Source organism: Dermacentor silvarum, chromosome 1 (genome assembly GCF_013339745.2).
Source record: "Dermacentor silvarum isolate Dsil-2018 chromosome 1, BIME_Dsil_1.4, whole genome shotgun sequence".
In the NCBI taxonomy this organism is placed as follows: Eukaryota; Metazoa; Arthropoda; class Arachnida; order Ixodida; family Ixodidae; genus Dermacentor; species Dermacentor silvarum.
The window spans coordinates 29,237,566-29,259,575 of record NC_051154.1 but is presented as its reverse complement, the minus strand read 5'-3'; the positions used below and the strand labels follow the sequence as shown (position 1 = coordinate 29,259,575).

General features: G+C 49.5%; 1 protein-coding gene and 1 non-coding gene across 3 annotated transcripts in view; both read left to right on the top strand.

The window, feature by feature from the left end:
- Positions 1–22,010, top strand: part of LOC119459005 (uncharacterized) — a 141,479-nt gene that overhangs the window by 74,581 nt on the left and 44,888 nt on the right. The window lies entirely within an intron of this gene.
- Positions 13,834–13,954, top strand: LOC119437963 (U6atac minor spliceosomal RNA). The gene has a single exon (XR_005189596.1). It is a non-coding gene; the product is annotated as a U6atac minor spliceosomal RNA (small nuclear RNA).

Below are 22,010 nucleotides of genomic sequence, written 5' to 3'. Positions count from 1 at the left end.
AATAGTTGGCGGAGATATATAAATATGGGAGCCAGATGAAAGCGTAAAATTGAACTTGTAGGGCCACCAGAGACTTTCGGCCTCTTGCACACTCTTTTGGGAGCGTCTCCACGAGTCCAAGGACGTGCATCTAAAGTTTGGGCCACTATAAGAAAAATGCCAGTAAAAGAAGAAGCACCAACTTTAATGTCGAAAATAATTCCCAAAAGAAGCGTCGGATTCTAATACGTTCTAGAAATATGGAACCAAAGCTTACACAATCAACAACGATGCAGTCCTACCGCACTGGGCGATATAAGCAGCCCCTATTAAACGAGCACCGTTCGCAGTGGAAAAACGCGCACATGCAGGCAGAAATGTGCGCCGCGATCCTATAGGAAGCGCGCAGCTCTCGGGAACAGCGAATGCTTCGCAGCAAATATGTATAATTATATCGTGCTTCTTATGGCGAGTCTGCTTTCCTCTCCTTTTCTTTTTCCTTTTCTCCCTTTCGCACGCAGCAGTTCCCCAAACGGGCTTTAAAAAAGGAATGCGAGTCAAACGGCAGCATTTCAGAAAGAAGGCCCAGAGCGGTCGATAGCCGCATTTTTCTCTTGGTATGTAGGTGTACACAGCGCAGTCTACCCGTCCCGGCCAGGACCACTATGCATGAAATTCGGCTCTCCATTATATGAACGCTGTTGGATTCAAATGAACGCTGCGCGCCTCCGGGGAGCCAGAACAGGAATGGCGAAAGCGCTCAAGCTCCTACTCCCGCGCGCGCACACACACACGCACGCACGCATCTCCCCAACACCCGATATCCCGCAGCTTCCCCCACAAAGGTCATAGTTTGAGGCGGCAGAACCACATGCGCGCCAATTCTCCCTGCGCACCGCAAACCGCACGTGCAGCGCGGTATTATTGAGTGCGGTGAAAGGAAGAGTCAAGACAGCGTCTGGCGTCGCCCTTCAAGCGGTCGTGACCGACGGGCGAGGAGACGCGGCATCAGGGGTGGTATGCCGAAGCGCCACTCGTTCTATATCCATTCTGTTCGGCATATACCTTACGTGGTATATAGTTCACAGGCGGTTCAATGTCACTTATGCGTTGGTGCACAGATTTTCGGCACCTTTGCGTACGAGTACTGATTCAATTCGTATGAAACCAAGGGCACTGTCCAGGCGCCGCATGCTGCAGTGTCGAAAGATCAGCGGCGCGCATATTCTAGGGGTAGCTGTTTCGGAGAGCTGTGTGTGCTAATTAAAATGCAGTTTCTTGTTTCCTTTTTTTTACAATGCATTGATGAATGCGTCGGTGCAGCACCCGGAGCGAGCTGTTCGCTCCTCCTCCTCGCCTTCCCCTGTAGTGACGCCACTACAGAGTTATCTATCTGCACAGTTACTCTTCCTGTCCTAACTGAGAACATTATGGTGTGCGCTTCTACGCGTAGCCACCAAACAAGGCTCATTTCCACTTGTTTCCGTGCGAATCATCTGACTGCAGCCTCGATAGGATAGATACGAACACCGTCCTCCGTAACCCGCATGAGAACGAACCTCTTATCACATTCATTACACTTACAATGCAATGGTGGTACAGGATCCCGTAACTTTATAGTACACGAAAAGCGGGGAGGTTGAAATTTTGGCTAGACTTCGCCGCAGATGTTTGCTGCTCCTTTTCTGCATTTCTAGCAATTATCCTTCACTCCATTGGGTTTTCTTTAATTATTTATGTGCCTCTAAACAGCCGTACCGTTTCTAAACTGTGTGTGTGTGTGCAGCGCGGGCACCTTCGCGAAAATGCGCAGTTTGCGCCGCACGACATTGTGCTTATCGCGATTTCAATTCCAAGACAAATGGAGCTGACAACCACGCTTCCTGATTTACTTTCACCCTCCTCCTGTACTCGCTCCTTCGGTGGTACAATCGTCGTTTCACTGCGAAGGCAGAGGAAAGAGAGGAAAGGCAAGAGAGAAGTGACAGAGAATTTACCGCAAGTCCCACTCCTAGCTTTGCGCAGCATTGCGTAATGTGTGCGCGCTTTGGCCACGAGAGACGCCCACATGCAATAACCGGTTCTTAAAATCAACCTTAGGAACTCCATTTCTAAAGAGCACGCAATTTTCTGAGCTGATCTTTGCGAAAGAAACCAACTTCACTTATCGTAGAGAGTAGAGGCAGAGTTCCCGATGCGCAGTGTTCGACCCCGGGGCCCAATTGTTGTACATGGAGATTGCGTACCACCATGGTCGGCAGATCTGCAGGGGTAGCCGCGAGAGAAACGAACAAAAATAGAGTGAGGAGCCTGAAAGTAAGGCAATGGCTTGCATATCCTCTCTCACTGCTCTCTGCCTCGTGAAAAGCGGGCGTCTGCTTCGGAAGTAGATTCAAGTGCGCGCTGTTCCTCGAGGAAGCGTAAGCCTTTGCTGGGGGCCCTATAGCTGGACGTCGTATTTGTCTCTTGGGCAGATCGTGCAAGGTTGGCCACTAATTAGTTCAGAGAGCCCCGGCGGCACTTCCCGTCGCCTGAGCTGATTACCATCTGTGCGCTAATTATTTTAGCGGGTAATTGGGAGATTTCTTGGGGAACTTTGCCGGGCCATTAGTCTTGCGTGCGCCATGGTGTGCCTCTGGTACCCACCCCCCCGATGTTTGCGGGCGAATGCCACGCCCTTTACCCGGTCGCCGCGCGGCAGCGCGCTGAACTCTGAAAGCCCCTCCATCTTTACGAGCGTTCGGTACGAAAGTGTCGCGCTCAGACGCCCACTTGCAGCGCAAGGGTACGTGGGCACCAGCAATTTCCACAGAGTGTTCAAATAAACGCGTTTCCTCGAAAATCATGGTAGTCGATGTACAAAAGCAGAGTAGCTCGCTGCGCGAGATACATAAGCAGTATTCCCTCAGTGACCCTCGCTTCGATCCCATCATAAGTCATCAACACATCGCCAGCCTGCCGCAACCACCGGTTCCAAGAAGGAGTCTTTGAACGTCGCTAAAGAGAACGCTAAAAGTCGCTGAATTCCTTCGCTGTTGTTACAAGGTTCGATTGTGGTTTGAGGGCTAAACATTGCGTCTAAATCGTGCACTAAAATCTGCAGTCTGCAACAGCAGCCAGCGAAAGCGGCGTTGTACACGCGTCTGCAACTCATGCTTTATAGTGATCGAGCAGTGCGCTATGCAGGTGGCTCAGAGTGAAAAATGGCGCCGAAGATATCCTCGCACGAGTTGTCAGCCGCGAAGTAGGCGCCTCGAAATGAGAAACAGCGGGTGACTACAAAAGAAGCACGACACCAATTTATACTGCATGCATTCTGAACAAGACTGCAAGCAGTGGTAATGACTGTTACCACGGTCCTTAATGAAATCAGCTATAACGAAGAAGAGCATGCTCGTTCTCTTGAATATAATGTGCTCTCAAAAGAAGCTGAGCGTCTCCGGAGCACGATTCATGTGTGGACCCGTAAAACACGCTACATTATGCAAGGGAAGAAAACATCGCGCGAAAATTGCACTAACCAAAGGGTCTGTCATCTGTTGGAAAACGTAGGCGGAATTTGGCACGCAACATAAGAAAGGAATGATATGGTCTGACTGACAACACAAGGGCATTTGTTTGAAAGGTGACCTGCAGCATACTCCAATAAATTTTTTTTATTTTTTTGTAGTCACTGCAAGCACTTTTGAAGAGGGAGAAATGAGGTGGGGGGGGGGGGGGGGGGGGGGGGGGGGGGGGGGGGGGAGGCACTGTACAATGCTGCGCCATTGATGCTACGCGGTGTCGTGTTACGGTAGGTCGCTAATTATAAAGTTAACAGCCTTGGAATAGACGAGCAGCTGTTAACCTTTTTTTTTTCTGCTCACTCTCTTGTCTGCTACGTGCGCGGTATTAGCCGCACGCTGAAGAAAAATAAAACCCAGCCAGGTGTCGAATCATCCGCGCTGAGAACAGCCTTGACGCGAATCCCGCAGCTCATGAAGAGCCGTACAATGAGCACGGCTTTCTGCGATATCGCCGGCGAAATCACCGAAAACGTCGGAGATTTCGGACGCTCTTTATGATGCTAAGACGTGCGCTAAACAAAACGCTTGCGCATATTTCGAAATTTCTTTCTTTTTCGTCGATGTACCTGCAAGCATGCGCTGCTATGCCTTTCAAGAAAATCCGCCAACGCTGACTTTAATCTTGCCTGAATACTCGCGTGCACGCAGATCTATGCAAATGCACCGATGAACGAGAAGGAAGGACTTAAAAGCAAGGTGCTGCAGGCGCGAATGTGCCAAAACCTTTCGCTGGCCTCAATTGCAATGAAATATACAAGTTATTGTTTTCAGACAATACTCAAAACAAATTAAAGAAGGAAAAAAATTCAAAAAGAATATAAAGTTCAAATTATTTAAAACTCGATCCTCTAGAACTTGGGCGTTGTGCGTAACCGACGAGTCTGTAAGCGGGTTCATGGCAAAATTAGTTGAGAACGCGGAGAGGGAATTTCCATTTCAGGCGCTGTGTATGTGTTGCGCGGGAACTACAATATGTGGACGTAATGCTTACGGCGCCTTCTTACCATCTAGCCTCATATACAGCTGGTAAGTTTCGCTGCTGTTAATACTGCCTTCGAGCACTTCTATCCTGACCCTCTTCCCTGCCCAGGTCACGCACCTGAGAAGCGCGTGCTTGAGCTAATACTATAGATGCAGGCCGGAGTGACTGCCATTTCCATCGTTAAATATAGACGGAAGCGCGAGAGGCGAACGCCCCACGACGTGATGTCCCTCGCTCTGCGTCATTCAGCATTTCCAGGGACCGCAGGTCGCGCCGAGCTCTCGAGCCTGCTTAAAATACAAAACTTTCTGCTCAATTTAGCCTAACACTCGCCGGCGAGAGACTCCTGTCGTTCCGCTGGAGTGGAGGGCGTGGAACAACCGAAGAAAAGAACGCCTCGCCGCACGCGTACAAGAACGCCAAGCGACCGAGCGCTCAGCGTGGTGCGAGCCGACAGCCCGCGCTGGCGCCGATCGATGCCCGGCGCGCTGACATGCAGCCGAGCGCTGTCGCGTGGCCGGCGAAGGGCTGAGCGGGCAATGTGCGCGAGCGCCCGCAGGCGCCAAAGGAGTCCGCGAGGGAGGGTGCGTTCTTTTGCTCTTGGTTTGGCGCCCAGCTCTCACTCATTAGGCGAGCGCTTTCCCCGCCGCGTCTCAATAAGCTTTCTTTCGCTGAAGGCCCCATCTGTGCAACGCGGGACTACGGAGCTGCGCACTTGACGCCTTTGCTCTCGCTAGGGAGAGTCGGGCAAAGATTTCGCTATTACCGCGATTTAGGGCCCCTGCGCTTAGTAGGACGGTGAAAGGGTCGTGCTGGCGCGCGCTGCGTACCGTGTTGTACTGTCTCGCAGCCATTGGCTGAACGCAGCCGGCTGTCGCCAAGCATGCGTGCGTGAAGGCACGCACCTCGCGGGGCCAAGGAGGAGGAGCGCGGAGAGCCCATCGCCAACGACGCGCGGCCGACAGGTCCATTTAGGCGAGAAATGATACGGAAAAGGAGCGCCGCCCCGCTCGGCTCCGGGCCGTATGCGCACAGACAGATGGGACGTGCGCGAACGGAACGCCGCTGCGCTGTGCTTGTTGCTCCTTGCGTTCTTCTAACGAGACGAAGGCCCTGCGATGAAATACGGTTTTCTTTCTTTGTCAAGAATACGGGGTCGTCTGAATAAGTGAATAGGAAACGTTAAAGACTTACCAAGCGCGACGAGTGTCGGGGTTTGCGAACCGAGTTACGGGGAAAGGCAGCCCGCAGCTGGTGATTGTAACAGCCGTGCCTGGAGTTACAAGTTTTGTTAGTGGATCTAAAAGCAAACAGAGCACGGCTGCATCATCTGGCCGAACTTACGCGCAGTGCAGCGGAAATGCTTGAGCACCACTTTCCTGATGATAGAGTTCTCCTTAAGACCGCAAGGGTGCGCATCAGCGCGCTAAGATTAAGGAGATGCATACAAAAATGCTAGAATAAAAAGCATGTATAGCATACCTGATTAACTCAGCCAGGTACAGGTGACTATTTGTCGCCGGCCCGTTTCAAACAGGATGCCAAATAATAATAATAATAATAATAATAATAATAATAATAATAATAATAATAATAATAATAATAATAATAATAATAATAATAATAATAATAATAATAATGTTATAAGGGCATTCTGATCATCTTATTAGAACCCGTATGGGGTACAAGGGATGACGCGCCTCAATAGCAGTTCTTGTATGCACGCGTAGGTCCATGTATGCAAGGGGTCACCTCTTAGTGGGTCGTCAATGTCGGCTTCTCCGCACTAAAACTCTTTCAGGGGGAAAGCCCTCTTCGCTTATTTCGCTCGCATGCTACTGTCCATATATATGTGTGCTGGTACGCATGCGTGCTTTCGGCTATGTGTATGTGTGTTTGAGAAGGGGGGGGGGGGGGGGGGGGGGAGGGCATGGGGTGTGATCTTGGGTTTCACCAACACATGGTTTACTAAGTGCCGCGCAGCAACAACGACGAGTGGGCTGTTCTCGCTGGAGTCATAAAAAAAGCGGGGAATGCGACTAATTGACGCTTTCGGGAAGAACGGGAGAAAACAAAGTGGCAACGTGGTTCCAGCATGTAGACTTTCCTTTGGGCTAAAAGAACGAAATTGTTTGTGCACACGTTTTGTGTTATGCACTCTAAGTAGCAAAACTAATTCATCATTTCAATTCTAATACATGTATGCGTGTTACAGCGATGATTTTACTGGAGTATTTTCGGCGTACGATCGTCTGTACATGCTGCATACGATCATATGAACATGCATAGGGAAGGATGATTTACAACAGTAAATACAAGCGTTTTGGGGCAGCAAGGCTGGAAACACTGATTGGCTAAGAAAACTGTGGCGTAATCAGTGACGTATGGGTGACATCATCATCAGCATCACTTCGCCCAAGATGTGTACAAAAATGCTAGAATGGAAAGCATGTATAGCATACCTGATTAGATCAAGCAAACTAGGTGACTATTTACCCCCGCCCCGTTTCCAAGGGGATGCCAATACATCATCATCATCATCATCATCATCATCATCATCATCATCATCATCACTTTACCCATCATCATCATCACTTTACCCATCACGGGCGGCAGAACCCACCGGGCACAGACGTTTCGCCGCTCTCCGCCACACTTCCTCGTCAGTTCGCGCGAGGGGTTCCATTCCCAGCCCCCCCCAACGCATCCTTACTTCCACTCGACGGGGTGACGGCGCGGGCTCTTGCCGCTGCATCCTACACCATGGCTGCCGCGTGGCGTTCTTGTACGCGACAAACCCAGCATGCGGTTCCAGCTGACCGCGGTTCTATGGCTGTGCCACAAAACGCTTTCGTCCGTCTACTTCGACGCGTTCGATGTAGCGGAACGCCAAATCTCTCGAAGATGACTATACCATTGGTGAGAATCGAACCCACGACCTTTGGTGTTAATTAAGGCGAAGTTAATTAAGGCACAGCTAATTAAGCTAGAGTTAATTAAGGCACTCGAACGCGCGACTTTTGGTGGGAGAAAACAAGTACCAGGGATTGACAACGCATTCGAATGAGAATGTCAAGTAATTTAGTGAATGCATCGTGAGTGCGCAGCCTTTCGCCTTCATCCTCTTTAGCGTATGCTAAAGTTACTGTCAACTTTTTTTTTTAAATTCAGAATCCTCATGGCTTGAGCCTTTGATTCAGCCGGCGTCGTTGCTGAGCGGCCGTGAATGCAGCATATGCTGGGCTCTTCGTAGCAACGCGGCAGCAACTCGAAAACCAAAACGACAGGGGCAACGTCCCGCTGCCGCTGAAGCGCATGGGCCTTGAATGAAAAATAAAAGAACGTTAGGAATAACACTCCACTACCCTGTGACCTCGAAATAAGTACCTTGACAAACGCATCTGAGCTTTACACAGGAATTTCAGCTGGCGGTCGCCAACGGTAACATCGCGGAGGGACCGCAAGGTTCTTGCGGAGCACGCGAGGCGACCCGAGCGGTTGTCGCCGACAACGACACTGAGGGCGTACCGCACACAGCGAGGGCAGGCACCGTGTTCTCTGCGATCGAATGGCGTCGCTCGACCAGCGCTTGGGGACGGCGCAGAGTTCTCTGGCGTTGACAGGGAATTCTGCGCCGGCCGGCCGTCCCCGTGCACAACGAAAAAAAAAAATTAAGAACGCCACGGAGAAGCGACATCTGTCAACCAATCCTAGTTTTCATCCTTGCTGCTCTTAAACGCTTCGGATTTAGAATAAATGGTAACTGACAGCCTGACACCATGGATGCGCTAATACGTTTAGCAGCACTGGAGAAATTTCGCACGTATTCTGTGGTGCACTTTTTTAGTTTATATAAATTAAGACATTCATAGAAATATCATATAAAGACCTCTTCTCTCCATAATTATAATATTGGCGCCAATAGCTAGCTAGGTAACGTTTGTATATTCCTATATGAATACTTTTCCTGAACCGGTGCATATTGCACACCGCAGGCAAACTAACCTACAGACATGCAAGAACACACATAAACACAAATCGTTTATCATTTATGGAAGTATTAGCTAACTGGGACCCCCTCGGTTTCTTTAACGTGCACCTAAATCTAAGTACGCGGGTGTTCTCGCATTTCGCCCCCATCGGAATGCGGCCGCTATGGCCGAGATTTGATGCCGCGATCTCGTGCTTAGCAGCCCAACACCATAGCCACAAAGCAACAACAGCTGAAACGTTATGATGAACGTGACGGTGCCTTGACTTAAGTAAGTTGCCGTAGTAAGGCCGCTGTCTGAGAGTTTCACTCAGTGGTAAGTAGTAAAGCCGTCGCGTGTATTCAGAAAAAGGAGGCAGAAAATGAATTGTCGCAGAAGACGTCGGTGAATTGATTTAGTCTTTGGAACCGGGAGGAGGCGAACTCGTCCCACAACAAACACATCGCAATATAAGCACCGACGACGATGACAACAAAAACAACAACAACCAGAACAAAAATCATTTATATAAAATAGAAAGAACTCATTTGACGTTCCGCCTTAGAATCGAAAAAAAAACAATTTTTTTTCGATAATGCGCTTACGAAGGTAATTCCAAGAGGTCACAGGAAATGAAAAACAACGCACTTTTGAGCAAATGGCGCGCTGCTCGGAATAACTTCTGCGAGAGAAAGAAATAAAACGGCGCGGTGTGCCGGTGTCCCTGCAGTGCACAGCATCAGCATCAAGAGCCGCGTCGGCTCGCCGCCCTGTCGGTGGCGGTGCACAGACCACCCTCCTGGAACGCTGTTTTTGCCGCGAAGTACTGCGCGTACTCCTGCGCGTATACGTTACGAATCACCGTTCTTCGGAAGGGGGCGCCGAGGAAGGTACGCTACCCTCATCTCCAGCCGCAGCACGCGTTACGGCCTCCCCCTTTTACCGTGCGCTCTGGCGTATAATTGGGAGCCGCGCGCCCGATGCGAGCACCGCTGCTTTCCGATTCCTCCGCTCAGCTCACGGTCCCTGTTCGCATTACTTTTTTTTTCATCTCTTTCTTCTGCCATCGACGCTGGAGGTATGAAAGCGCGCGTCCAAGCTCCTCTCTCTTCCTTTGCTTGATCCAGCGCTCTTGATTCTCTGACGGTGGCATCGCATGCATGCAGCCCCGGTTGCCTCGCAGAGATAGCAAGGCGTGGCGGATCCGTCCCTGCGCGCTCTGTTGCGGGTTGCTGCTGCCGGGCGTGAGCGCTGGGCAAAGTGGGATCAGCGTGGGAAGATCCCGGCTCCATACCACTGCACTCCGGTGCTTCCTTTGACGCGATAAGGCACGACGCTCTTGGGACTGGAGAATTCGCAAAGCCTTTCGCTGTTAGTCACTGGCCGGTGCCTTCGCTATCATCTCGTTCGCTTTGGCAGCTTCCGGTTCTTCCGAACCATTCTTGCAAACAAACGCTTTTGTAAATGCGGGCTCTGGTTTTCTTACGTTGCTATTCAACTCGAGCTCAACGTACTCTTTCCACGTTTAGTTGGAAACTAATGGTACACTGTCCCTCCCAGGCGGCTTAACGCTGCCGAATTTGCGATGTGCGTTCTCGTGCACTAGAATTTACGTTTGGTAATAATTTAGCTCTTCGTGCTCCATATAAATGAGCTACTTAGTATGACATGCGGTTCCTTCTTTTAATGGGACAGCATTAAAGGGACACTAAAGAGAAACAGGAAGTTCAGCTGGAATAAAAGAGGGACCTTCAGGAATGCATGCAGTTTTTGTTGGGTGCAAACATATGAGTTATTAGCGGAGAAATTCGTAAACCAAGACCAGATATCTCTTCCTCAATTTCCCTCACCCCATATTTGGCGCTGAAGCAGTGTCGTCACAGATTTCATTGCTCTCAGCGAATCAGAATGCGCCATGATACGTCACCGCTTGCGTAAACGGCCGAGGCACTGGATGCATCATGGCTGCATGCATGGTCACTGCGTTTGCGTTCGCCGCGATGGATACCGTTAATGCCGCTGAACCTTGCAACGAAGAGCTCTCCAGGGAAGCAGGACTGCATTTCAGCGATAATCAGTGAAACGGAGCGCGAAATGATCCTCCGTGCTCGAGCGGTAGGTGTTTTCCGCGTGCGATGGCGGTGAGCCGCAGGCCGCGCCGGCGAAAGCAGAGCCTTCGTTTTCGTCGACGGAAGGCGAAGCGGTCCGGTCCGCCAGGCGACGATGTTCCCGACAGAACAAGCGTAGAAAGTTGCGCACGTACTCGGTATGGTTATTTCGTGGCTTTATTTAATGACATTCAGCACTCGCCGAGCCGCCAGTTTGTTGCCCGCAGGGGTGCTGTAGGGGTGTTTGATGAAGGCCGCATTGAGGAACAGCTGCTCGAGAAAGGACTGGCCTCTGGGGCACGCCAAGATACTTTCCGATGGCAAGATTATACACATAATCCGAGGGCGAGAAATGCAGAGAGCACCACCATCGGTTTCTCTGGCTGTTTTGCCGTTTTAATCATTGGAGAGCACTGAACCATTGCGAACGCCGGGGAGCTGGGCTCTCCGCGCGACACCACATGAAAGGAACAATCGAGTCAACACTGCCGCTGCCCCTGAGCAAGCGCCTTGGGCCATTTATACAGCCCTCAACACTACACACACGAGGCATTTTCTGGCTGTTTCCCGCGAAGTCACCGTTTTTCGAGCCATGCAACATGCAACCAAACACCGTAGAGCGGAACAGGCGCGCGCAACGATGCATTGACCAAAAACGAAACTACGAAACTATCACGGCCGCATGTATCGCCATGCCATTTTTTCTTATTTATTCAATTTTGTGCTAAACTTGTACTTCCTCGCTTGAAACGGTTTAAAAAGTTGGCAAATGCTGTTTATGTACGTTTAAAGTGTATTTCATTTTGCGCTTTATTAACAGCGATAAATCGCTCTCGACGAATCGCGACCGGCCTGCATTTGTAATCTCCGACGTCATGAACGTGTAGTGCGGGAATTTCGAAGGGGCGTCAGCACCTATCCTTCAGTTTCTCGCTATTTTCTCGCTTATTAAACATTTGTTGGCAGTAAGAATGGTATGGCTGTGATCGTGAAGGGATAGTCTAACATTTAAGCTCCACTTCCGGTTTCTCTTTAGTGTCCCTTTAAAATCAAACATCACCAATTCTGTAGGTATCCGTATAACAGAAAATGTGGGCCTTTCCTGGATGTAGTGCCACAGTAAACTGGGCCACTGTCATGCTTTGTTGAGCCCAGTAATCGCTATGCTGCAAAATGTGGTGCAGAAGATGAACCGTTTTATAGCATTTAAACACCGGATCACGAAACCTTCGCTTCACTAAGATTCAATATGTGCATTGGATCTGACGTCATTGTACCTATACCAAAATATACAAGTCTCAAACTTATAAGAACGCTATCGCATATTTTGACAGCTAAATTCTGCCCGAATTTTATACTATGCTACGAGAGGGCTTTGACTTCACGTTTGCGGAATTTGTAGCAGTGCCATCGGATTGGTTATAACATTCGAATTTTGATTAGAGGCAAAATCATTAATGGAGTATTTTCCGACCTAGTGCTGCAAAGAAAGCAATGAGGATTCGAGTTCGTACATAAATGTCCCAGGAAGCTCTTGAAAAGGTTTGTCCGGCAGCCAATATTGTGCACCTCCGCTGTTTGTTTTTAGAGCGAAGGTCTTAGGCGGCCGTTCCTGCGGCGGACGTCGGCGTAACCTAGCGAACGAGCCAGGCGAAAGATGAGTGTGAACGCGGAGCCGAGGGGGGATGAAAAAAAGCAGCGAGAGCGAAGAGAGGGCGAGGAGGAGAGTTGCGCGAACCACGAGGCGGAAAGCGGAGGAGGGTATGGCGAAAGAGTGAGAACAAAGAAGGTAAGTGCCACGCACGGGGGGGCTTTGCGGCGATGGCTACGAGATGGCGCCAAAGTAGTGCGCGTCGTCTGTATGGAATCAAAGCGCTGCATGAGCGGAGGTCTGCGGCGGCTGCTGTGAATCGCGCTCGCGAGTCACCCACGCGCTTCCTCTCGCGATCTCCCGATTAGCGAGGCCGTCGCGCCATACTTCTCTCGCTTCGTTTGCAACGTGCTGCACGCGATAGATGTCCGCGCCAGCCAATATATCGCGAAATGAAATGACGTACAGCTGCGCTCAAATTTCGCATTAGGGAGCATCGTAATCGTCGGTCAATTTATCGTATGCTATTATTATACACAGACAAAAAAGATAGTTATCTGATATCCACGCAAAGGTCACTGTGTAAGGAAGCAAGCATTACGACACTTTGATTTTTTCCTGTTGGGCTTTTTTGAATTTTCACCAACGCCAGCAAAGTTAGACGGCTATCATTTGAGAGCATCAAATGACATCATCACACCAGCAGCGTGTACTCAGCAAGGGCGGCACATTACACTGCATATCCTGTCCCTCACCTACAGAACTGATGCGATCTTCAAAACTGCGGCTAAAAGGAAGTTATGTTTGCGCATTTTATCTTGTGGAAGGCAACCGGAAGCACTCGAGGTATTCTTAAGCAGCCGAGTAAAGTTACCGTCCAATGTCGCGTTGGACTTAGACTACCACCAGAGAGAGAGAGAGAACGAGAAGGGAAAGGTAGGGAGGTTAACCAGGACGTGCCCGGTTGGCTACCCGGCGCTTGGGGAGGGGGAAAGGGGAAGAATAGATAAGGAGGAGGCGAGAAGAACAAATATAAAGAGCCAGTCATTCACAGAGTCAGTCGCAGGGAATACAGTCCCAGTCGCCTACAAGAAGTGCAGAAGCGTTTTTGTCGCCTTTCGCATGCTAGATTGCATAGGCCATGGTCCCAGGATCTTTCCTCTTAGAGCACTCTTTTATCTAATAGGCTGAATTGAGCTTGTAGAGTACGTCGTTGAGCGTCAAAGGATAGGCGATGACACGAGGTGCTCTAGAGTCTCATCGCACCCGCACAAATTGCACGCCCCACTGTTGGCCATTCTTATTAGGAATGAATAGGAATTTGTAAAGGCAACGCCCAGCCACACGCGACACAGTAAAGTTGTTTTCGCGACGGGAGAGTCCAGGTGGCAGGCGAAGTCGCAATGATAGCAGGGTCACTATAGTGGAGATTGGAGATTTAATTTGCTTATCGCAGTAGACGTGTTATTGCACGTTCCCGTTAACTCGGTTGTATTTAACTTTGCATTAATAAACATGCACCGTGAACGAAAAATAATCGCAATGATCACGCCCATGAGAGTCTATTTAATCCAGAACAAGAAGCTGTGGCATCGGACGCCTGAGGATTCTGCTGTGTGGTATTATAAGCGGAAGGATGCGATGTAAAAGGAGAGATGGTCAGCACTCCCCTTGATAAGCAGGAAGAAGAGAAAGAAGACAGAAAGAAAGTGAGAAAGGGGGGCGAATTTCTCTTCGCGCGGAGTCGGGAATTTTTTCGCGTTTACAGAGAAGCCTCAACGTCCTCCTTCACCGCAGAAGACGGAGGTCTCCTATCGAAAAGCGTCGCCTAACGAGGTTTTCTTGTAGGCCTTAATGAAGCCGGTCCATTTTCAGCCCGAGCGACGCGCTTTCTCGAGTCAGCTCCTCGGAGAAGAGTCTTGCACCGCCGTATACGCGGGACCCGTCCCCTCCGCAGTCCGACGCCGTCTTGCCATCCCGAGAGGCCTGATGGGTTGGACGGAATCCCGCGATGACTCTCGCCGGCTGAGTGCGCGGTTCACTTCGCCAGCCAATAACAGTCACGAAGGGAGAAGACGACAGGAGAAGAAGACGAAGAAAGCAAGTGGCCGTGGAAGCGAATGAACATCCGACCGATGGCAAAGAGCGGCTCGCTCTCATCCTTTTAGCACTTTCCCTCTTCCGTGTCTGTTTGGTGCCTTGCTCGTTTTCTTCTTTTATTCCACTGTGTCAGCGACTGGCACAGTACACTTCGAGCTTCTGGAAGTGTGAACTAGTAGACGACATAACTTTGGTGACCCCTGCGCTCGATTTGAGCCTTTCCTTTTTTTTTTTTTTTTTTACTTCGTATTTTAATGCTCTGCATTACTGCTTTCGTGTGTTCCTGGGATGTAAGTTCAAAAAATAAAACATACGAGCTTTCTTGAAATCTGTTAAATTGGGTGTAATAGACTCACCTAGATAAAAGAAAACCTGTAGTGCCTGTCTGTTACGTTAGACGGGAGGGATGTAACATGGATGGGGACGCCGGCAAGAGAGAACCAACGTTTATCGTGTTCATTCTTTCGCCAATGACGCGCTGCTGCTGATAAAAGTCCAACCGAAAGCGTGGCGTGATGGCTTCTGGCGTCGTCTTTCCCGAATCTGTGCGGGTGTATGGGCAGCAGCGTTTCTTCATCTCCCACTGACGAATGACGAGCAAAAATAAACGCACACGACACGCACGCACGCACATACATACATACATACATACATACGACATACATACATACATACATACATACATAACATACATACATACATACATACATACATACATACATACATACATACATACATACATACATACATCATACATACATACATACATACATAACATACATACATACATACATACATACATACACACACACACACACACACACACTACACGCACACACACACACACATACATACACACACACATACATACATACACACACACACACGCACACATACATACACACACACGCACACTACATACATACATACATACATACATACATACATACATACATACATACATACATACATACATACATACATACATACATACATACATACATACATACATACATACATACATACAATTCACATGTAAAAGCTAAGCGCCTCAGCTGTCGTAGCTACTACAATTTTTTAAATACTCGTATGTGGAACTAGTAAGTTAGTCTCTGCGGCCTGTAATAAGGTTTGCGCCGCACTACTAGTGTCCGGCTTCTCCGCAACTCAGTGCTCAGCACACCTTTATAACGCTTTTACGGGACCGCTGCGTAACAACGAAACCCGTACTGCGCCAGATATTTCATCACGGTTCCGAGAGTTCTTGGTGTTTCAAACGGAAAGAGGAGATGTAGCAGGAGGAAGAATGCTGACGTTCCCGCCTCTTTGCCAGGTCTCCCTCTCCAAAACGTCGCGAAGCGGTGAAACAGCGCGATGCGGGAACAGGTCGATGATTTATCTGTTGACACCTATTCGATTTTTTTCCTGGCGCCATTTCGTCGCAGAGGGCACGCTTCCATATATCTGCACGTCGGTATGGAAGAAATATGGGCGTGCGAAATAGCCTATTATTCTGCGCATTTCCGGGTGTTGAGAGGAAAAAAAAAAAGAAAATGGGGGAAAGAAAATGTTCGCACAGTGGCAGTCCGGCAAAACATCACGCGGCTGGCACTTGCAGAAAATCGAGTTTTTTTTTTTTTTTTTGCCCTCTTCAAACCTGGACATCTTGTGTAACTTGTTTTTATTTTCCGAAATTTCCTCGCACTTTCGACTGTAGATTACGCGTAGCATACATAGTCGCGCTATGGTCGAGGCGAGAGCCCCTATCTGTATCACCACCAGTGTTTGATCGCGTTTATCAGCATTTTTTTAATCGTTCCTGCTTGGGGTTTCTCCTTCATTTCCTCCTTAGTCCAATGTTTCTGCCATCCTCGCCTAGACAAAATGCAGCGCGTGCGGATTAGCGTAAGTCTACCCAATGTGGGACCTGTCTTAGACAGCGAGCGGCGTGGCGAGTCAGCAAGACATACAATTGACATGTAAAAGCTAAGGGCCTCAGCTGTCGTATCTGCTACAATTTTTAATATACTCGGATGTGGAACTAGTAAGCTAGTCTCTGCGTGCCTGTAGTAAGGTTTCGCCGCACTTGCTGAAAAAATCGTGAGGCCACGGAACAGCAGCTGAACGAACGCCCTTGCAAAATTGGCTGCCGTTCTTTTATATCGCCAAGCACCCGCTTTCTTGTTTTCTCTATCTCGCCATCTCCAATCATCATGGGACACATCCTGATTGGAACGTCCGTCCCTCTCACGAAACTTAGTTTGCACACAGTCAGGCGCAGTACAGGCCCACTAGCAAGTAGAACTTCTTTTTCAAGCGCAATTCGAATAACATTTTAGAAAGAAAGGAGGTGTTTACACAAAGCCACTTAAGAGTGTGTCGCCAGAGACTTGAGTTGTTTCCTTCAGCGGTTCTTTGTCGTTATTTCGTTTTCTTCTGTTCCGTTTTCTGAGAAAAGGAAGACCCACTTATAGGTCGTTTCCTTCCACGTTTGAGTTTTCCAGACAGATAGCCCCTGAGAATGTTGGGAACGTACTTCACAAATACGCTTCCTTTAGATTCATGTTTGCTCGCCTGACGTGCACAATCAGACGCGACAAATGACATGGAGCAAAGAGATTGGTTGTAGGTATGCCAGAAGTTGTCATTTTAGAACAACTATAGCCAGCTTTCCGCGACAGCACGGCTCGAAGCTATGATTGGCTGAGACATTCGCGGCGTTCTTTTGCGACGTCATTACGCATGGGAATTAGTTTTAATGACGTTGACTGAGCATGCGGGTTTGCATTTTTTTTACAGTTATTAAATTGTTTTCTGCATTTTTTGCGCTCAGACCGCAGATGTAATTACTGGTATCGACGCATTCTCACAGCACGCTGTGACGGTGCAACAAGCGCTAATTTCCACACTGCCATCTGCACAACGCGTGCTCAACGACAGCGCTGAGATGCGGTCTATCTTTCAATGTCAAAGCAAACTTCATTCCCACCTGAAGCGGTGGTCGCGAGCGCTGGAATGAGCAACTCAGGCAGTCTAAAGTTGAAACCTGGCCCTTACCTACGAATAAGTTTTCGCATGCGTTACAACGTTATGACAGCAGTAATAATTCCGCGCACCTTGTTCTGCAATCTGGAATACAAAACATGCAAAAAATAACACACCTGGTTTCCTAGCTACTTCGACCGCAGGCAACACGACTGCACAGCCTTAATGCGCTGAATTAGAAGACTCCCCGTCTCATATTACTTCTCACTTTGCACGCACACGTCTCCACCCTCCAATTATACCACTCCCATGGCTGTATCCTACATCCATCAATCCAACGACCATCCGGTTGTCGTAGCGAGTGCAGCAAGTCGGTTGTCGGTGTTGTGTGGCACCAGCCGAAGCTGCTAGATACCACATGCCATATACAACGAGAGTACTCCTTCAATAGCTGCGTGCTTTTCTTGCAGCTATCAGACTATCGCGGATGCCTACCAAGTCTCCTCCCTCTCCATATGTGCAAGCTTCATCCTTCGCCAGCTGTACGCGTCGGGATGGACACCCATCCAACAAGGACGAAAGCATGATGACCACGACCCTTCAACCGCCATGCAGTTGAAATCAGAGGCCCCTCCTATCTTTAGTAACAACTTTTTAGTCTTCCCGAGCTTAACGACCTGTGTGTCAATGCATGCGCGCGCAGTTTTCGTATACCTGCGGCTGCCACCCTGCACCGCGCTCCCAGAGATAGTGCTCTTGGTGCTGTTGAATCCTGTTCGCCGTGGTTCTAGCTATTGCTCAGCTTGGATGAAAATTGTCTTTCTTTTCCCGCTTTCCCGCCGCAAAATACAACTCAGGAGAACGCGTGCGCTTCTGTGCGCCGCTGTACTATGCGTGTGTGCGCAACGCCGTTTCCGAAATGAGGCGAAACTCGCCTCCCCATTTCCCCCCGTCACCGCCGGGACCGAAAACAAGCGGCGGCGCCGAATAATCTTGGTGTTGGCGGAGGAACAAAGGGCGACCGGCGACACAAATCGGGGAAAATAAATAAAGCCAGCGCTACTGCGTTCTGCCGTTTCCTTTTGGCTCACGCTCGGTTTGGCTCCGCCGCGAACGGGGAATCCTTTCCCATCTATTACCCTTCCATCTGTGACTGCATGTCGTTTTCCTTTGTCATTTCTTCATTCCGAAGTCGCAATGTCGAGCGGAGAAGCGACGTAATACTGTAAACAACGAAGTTAAACAGCGAAGGGGCCGAGCGCGCGCTTCCATGCGCTCCTCCTAACTTTGCTCGGGAAAACGGTAAAAACCGTGACGCGCTGCCCACGAAATTTTGGCGGCGGACAGCGAGCCGCGTTTGTTATTATTACACGGTGCACCCGCGGGCGCTCTAGGTTCAGAGCTCGGGGAGCGGAAAAGGGCACAGGAGTGGCGATGTTGGGCTGAACTGCGCGGGAGTGGTTGGTTGAACGCAGCGCTCGCTGGGGCGACGAAAAGAAACTCGGCGCGAGCGCCGCACCGCGCTGCGAGCATTATTATTTTTCATAACGCAGCTTTGAAACAACAACCGACGAAAACGGTGACAGCGCTCCCGGAGTTTCTTCACGTTGTTCCCTTCGCCATTCTTTCTTCTTTATCTTTTTTTTCTTCTTCTTCTTTATTTACCGGCCGTTTCCTCCGCTTCCTGCCATCGTATATAGCAGCAGTTCGCGCCCGTCGGTTCGCGATTTTCGGGTGGTATGTCAGGCGCAACGAACGGTGCAAGAATGCTTGCTCTTACACGGGCCGAAAGGTTCGCGCCAGAGAAAAAAAAGAAAGAAAGAAAGGCAGTGACTAGTCTTTCTTTGTTGTTCGCTTGCATTGCAAAGCAACGCTTTGCATATGTGCGGTATTTTTATGCTTTTCGTGATGCACTGGTGCTATAGCTCGTAGTTGGTGATTACGCGTAGGCTGATACAAACTCTTCACCCCATTCGCTGACTCCTTTTTTGCTTACTGTCAGCACGAGACAGTGACATGCATATAGAAATATTCGAGATGCTGAACCAACCTCAAGGATGGTTTTCCTTCGCAAGCAAGACAAGATAGACATATAGGGAGGAGGGAGATCAGCGGAGCCTCATCTACAGAGTCTCGCCACTTTCGAACTCATTTGTTTATCCTGCGTGATCTGCTTCTGTTTCGGTGTGTTTCTAAACTTTCTTAGTGGTCTACTATAGCTGAACCTTCATTTATCGTCTACATATGTTAATTACTTTGCCGACTATGGAGATTAATATGAAGGGTGCAGCTCGAAGATTTAAAGGCATCGAAAGGTTAGCGTTCATCAATAGCAATGGCCGACATTGTTCTCACTCGGCTAGAGAGAAAATTATGCCAGAGAAGCGGATTGAAACGCCTCCGAAACTGCGGAGCGTCGTGATTTACTCCGGGCATGGGCAAGGAGTTTAAGGAAAAATGAAGGCGCGCCTTCCACTTGCATCCGGCAGGCTCACTCTCCATTCTTCAGAATGCGAGATGGCGTTTTAATGAGGTACCAGCCGAGTCAGCTCTCTGGCCTAATCCTCTTAGAAACGGTTTCGGTATAGCAGCTTAGTCCGGGCGAATGTCTATTCAGCCCAAACGCCAGATGTGAGCTAAAGCTACTGCGTCCGTCTGAACTGTTTGCTCAAAAGCCGGTTTGTAAAACGAAGGAAAAAGAGCTAACGAAAGCGCACTGGTGTTCTTCCGTGGTTAAACATGTATTTTAAAAATTTCTTACAGGTTTGCAAAGGTAATTTCGCGCCAGTCTTCATGCTCTGTATTTCTAAGCCCGAAATCATTATACGCGCGTGAGAGACCTCTACAGCTTTGCATTTCGTTCCCCGCCTTGCCTCTCCATTACTGCCGCCCCACGGATGCGCAAGCAGCAGTTCTGCATCACCACAAAATGTTCGGCTGGTTGCCCCAGGTTTTCACTGATGCGCGCAGCTCATCTGAAGTTTCTCACTCGATACGGCCGCACAAAGCGAAACATCATAAGGCACTTTGCACCGGGGTGTAGTATATATTATACAACGCACCCGCTCCACTTTCCGCGCACTTTCAACCCTTTCGCGTCGTCATCATCGTCCCGTCACACTATAATACTCATTAAAAAAATGAATGCGAGAGACAAAAACTTTTGCAGAAAACCATCATGATCCGAGTAAGCGAATAGCTATGCGGATTACAAACATTAATGTAAACACTATCAATACTTCCGAAGCATACTGCTGCAGTCGAGGAGTTAGACGATGACGCACAAAATTATCGTCGTCACGTTTTGGTAGACGGCGCGACAGCGTGACAACGACTACGTCGACGGTGTGATGAGGACGGAGATGATGACGGCGGCGTAACCAAGGGGCGCTTGACGACATTCTTGTCACAACTGCGCTGGACGACGGAGGCATGACAACAGCTGCACACGTGCGCTTTCTCCTCCGCTCGTTTGCTCCGGGGATGCCAGTACTCTTCCGACGACCATCCGCTTCAATATAATGCAGACTCCGCACACTGTCGAGTGGGCCTAAGCGAAGCTGTGGTGGACCAGCAAGTAGGAGAGGAAGAAAGGAGCGAAAAGACAGGGAGGTTAGCGCCTATGTAGACCGGCTGGCTACCCTGTGCTGGTGTAAGGGGGTAAATGTAATTAAGTACGACGGGAAGACACGCAAGCAAAAATTAAAAGAAAGATGGAAAAAAATTCCGACGAATACGATGACTATTCAGGTGTGCGAAGAATAGCCGGAACGCGTCATGTATATGAGGCGTGCACACAGCAGCCTGGCTCCTCTCTCGCGCTTGCCCTGGACACACTGAGAATTCTGGCGGCGCCGGACGTGGAGTCCGCACGCACACCCTTGGCACATAAGCCAGTGACCCCAAGTTGGCCTCAAATAAGTTCATCGAAGGGCGTCACATGCCCAGTGGCAGATACCCACGCGAACGGTCCACATTTTCAGACTGCGTTATCTTCGGATCCACCCTAGTTTTGGTTGGATAAGTAGATAGCTATACTGCCGGAATGAAAAACTGGTCTGACAATACCAAGAATGTTGTTATTCGTATCAACAACGCCCGAAAAAAAATTTACCGACGGCTACGATACTCCTTAATGCGAAATTTGACCGCAGCTCTATACGTGTTCTCATTTCGCGATATATTGGCTGACGCGGACAATCTGTCTCGTGCGGCGCGACTTCCTCGCATATCGGGAGATCGCGAGAGGCAGCGCGTGGGTGACGCGTGGGCGCGATTCACAGCAGCCACCGCAGACAGACCTCCACTCGTGCAGCGCTTTGGTGAACAGACAACGCGCGCTATTCTGGCGCCATCTCGTAGCCATCGTCTCCGCAGAGTCCATCTTGCGCGGCACTACGCTTTTTCTTCTCACGCTTTCACCATACCCTCCTCCTCCGCTTTCTCCTCGCGGTATCTTCGCTATCGCCGTCATTAGACAGTTTTGTTTAACGTTAGCGTAGTAGCGGGTTAAGGGAAATAGCGTTACCGTTCCCCCAAACGAACTTTGCTTCTGCAAAGTTCGTTTGCGGAACGGTAACGCTATTTCCCGTAACCCCGCTATTACGCTAACGCTAAACTAAAACTGTCTAAACCCCTGTCAAGCGGGCAAGTTAAGTGCACTTACAGGTAGTGCACTCGGGACTTTGAGTAACACTTTAGGCTACGCGGTTCTAAACGGGAAAACAG